Source organism: Melospiza melodia, unplaced genomic scaffold (assembly GCF_035770615.1).
Source record: "Melospiza melodia melodia isolate bMelMel2 unplaced genomic scaffold, bMelMel2.pri scaffold_18, whole genome shotgun sequence".
NCBI lineage: Eukaryota > Metazoa > Chordata > Aves > Passeriformes > Passerellidae > Melospiza > Melospiza melodia.
Window position 1 is genome coordinate 5725437 of NW_026948525.1, and position 2933 is coordinate 5728369.

General features: G+C 49.5%; 1 long non-coding RNA gene across 1 annotated transcript; it reads right to left on the reverse strand.

Annotated features, from left to right (window-relative positions):
• Positions 1 to 474: 474 nt before the first annotated feature.
• On the reverse strand, positions 475 to 1789 carry LOC134433477 (uncharacterized). The gene is made up of 3 exons (XR_010031561.1): positions 1726 to 1789; positions 1275 to 1323; positions 475 to 520 (listed from the first exon to the last, which is right to left on the reverse strand). It is a non-coding gene; the product is annotated as an uncharacterized LOC134433477 (long non-coding RNA).
• Between the last annotated feature and the right edge of the window lie 1144 nt (positions 1790 to 2933).

The window sequence follows — 2933 nt, forward strand, 5'->3', positions numbered from 1 at the left end:
CCTGTCATGCTTGGTGTTTCTGGAAAAAAAGTATCTAGTCTTCCTGGCATGCATAGCAATGGAAAACAGTGGCAACAATCCAAGGGAAATCCTTGTTAGTTTACCTGGACGTAAGAAGACACTTGAAAAAAATCAAGCTCCAAAACAAAGTGGTGGCTGTGAATATAGAGATCATTGATTTAGTAAGACACAACTCATCTGGGTTTTTGAACAATTTTCAAATACCATGTGCCAGCGAAGACTCATGCAGACAAAATGCAATCTCTTCCCATCCACTGGAGATGAAAAGAGCAATAATAATTAGCCAATAATTACAGCTCTATTTTCTGCCAGTGACCAAAGTGGGATTTTACCTTGCATGTTTGCAACATGCAAACAAACATTCATGGGACAAAAGCACAACTCACCTGTCTAAACAGTTGACCAGGTTGGGATTTCTATTCACCTTCATGACCATGAGTTCGTTGACTTTTAGTTCCTTCTTCCTCAGTCCTTGAAGCTGTATTTTCTTGATGGCCACCTAAAACGACATTGAAAATCAGTAACTTGAGACGTTGGTGGCATGAGACCACAAGGCACGTGGAGCAAGTGATTTTGCAATGACACAGCTGAGCTGTGCCAAACTGCCTTGTGATTAGGCACTGCAGTAATTAGGAACTGACATTCCAACAGCCCATTTCTCTGCTCCCTTGGGAGCCAGTTACAGGACACGTGGGGCCACTGACATTTTGCCTTGACCACTTGGTAACAGCAGTGTCTCAGTTATCACCCACAAACCTCTGACCACACTCTCTGCTGCTTTGTTTGGGACTCAGAACTTAATACTCTGTGGATACATCTTGGGCTATGGGCAGGGCTTAGGGCTTTCAGGGACACCTTGCAGATCTCTCCCTATGTGCAGTTCCCAAGTGCAGCACTGCAGGTGGCTAAGGAACTACCAGTAACTTTCAGATGGATTTGCTGGCAGCCAGAAATGAGAATTCAGAACTCTGAAGCTGTAGCCCCAAAGAGCAGTGAGGTGCTCGCACGCACCACCTTTGTTTTAGCAATGGAGAGCGAGTGAGCGCGTCCTTCTCTGAAAGGAACCGCTGCCCTCCGTGCCTTCCTTCCGGCAGCTGAGGAGGACAAAGTCCCAAATGTGTTCTGTGGGCTGGCACCAATCTGTGCTTCTTGTGCCTTTTCAGCACAGCTCTGCCCAAAGCTCCAGCCACAGCTCACACGAGAGGGGAAAGCCCTCGAGTGCAGCAGAGCCTGCAGGGGCTGTTGACATTTACCTCTCCTCCTGTGGCAGTGTCAAGTGCTTTACAAACATCTCCAAAAGTCCTAGAAACAAAACAGAAGCAGAGAGAGGAGAAGCCATTTAGATCTTGCAGTGAAAGCCAGCCCACACAGGAGATCTGTGCTGTAAATACCGCAGACCTGCAGGACACTGGAAACATTGAGATGTGTTTGACAATGCCTTCTGAGCACACTTAGAAATTCTGATCAGCACTGAAAATCTAAGCCCAGTGCCTGAACACATTTGCAGCTTGTCTGACTTCACACTTGATACCTATTCCGCCAGCAAAACATCTGATGCATAGTTTTGTAAAATTAACATTGCTTGGACTCACCCACTGCCAATATTTTCCAGTTCAATGTATTTTAGAATAGGATTTTCCATCTTCACCATTCTCCCTGAGGGAAACAAAATGCAAGATGTTCACTTCAAAGCAGAGATCTCACCTTCTAGGAGATACAAAAGGCAGCCCCACTGTCTGGAGCTCTGAGCCCTCCCTTTGTGGACAGCTGGCTAACAACAACAGGAACAGGAACTGGAACAACAAGAAAAGAACAACAGGCCCACAGCACAAGTGGCTGGCACAGAGGCTGATTTCCAGCATCCTTTGAAGAGAGAGACCTCTTGACAGCAGGCACACAGGGAAGCACAGGGAGATACATTCAGAGGAGACTGAGATCAGAAGAGAATACCTACCAAGGCAATTAAGTTTGTCATCTAGAAACATTAAGGAGAGCTGGAACTAACAGTGCCTTTGTTTTCTTGGGAATAAACACTGTGAGATTTATAAAAGGTTTCCTACTTGCTAAGATTAAATGCACCTGGACATCTGGTATCAATTCCTCTGAACAGATGCCAAGTCCAGAACAGGAGGAATATTGCCAAGTGTTCCCATCTTTTCCACCTTGCAGCAGTTTGCCAGAAGAATGCCTCTGTGTTTGTAAACCAGAGCAGCTCATGCTAGAACCAATCCCCACGGGGCTTTCAGCATCAGGACCCTCACCCTTTATGAGCAGGCTGAGCCCAAAGACGCCCTTGCCCGTGCCCCGCGTGAAGAACTGCGCCGCTTCTCTTCACCCTGACAGCGCGGATCAGTCGCTCCCATTGCACTCGCCCTCTCGGCACCGCACACGTCCCCATCTTCCCAACTTGGCACGGCGGGCATGGGCACAGAGGACAGCAGTGCTCCTCAGGCGTCCCTGTGACACAGAGAGCTGCCCAGAGGAGATGCTGACCCTCTTGTGAGTCCAGGCCGTGCGAGGCAGAAGCCGGCCCAGAGCAGGGGCTGCGGCCTCAGGCAGCTCCGCGCTGCAGCAGCCGGGCAGCAGCGGGACCCTCCCAGCTAAGGAAGGCTCCAGCCTCTGCATTCCCACAGCCCTCAGGGACAGGGCAGCGACCACAACAAGTCTGGCAAAGCCCAAGCATGAGCACTGACAGGCACTGATGGGAAGAAGCCAGAGTGAGCCTGAGCCCCGGACAAGCTGTTACCCCCATTCAGGACACAACAGGATGGGCTTTGAGATCAGCCACACCCAGGCACAGATCAGTGCCCTTTTTGTCCCAACAGGTGATGGTAGACACAGAATCCACTGGGCTCTCTTCTCAACCCTACCAGATCTTATCTGAGAGCACAGCACTGGCAGCTGTTCAGGGC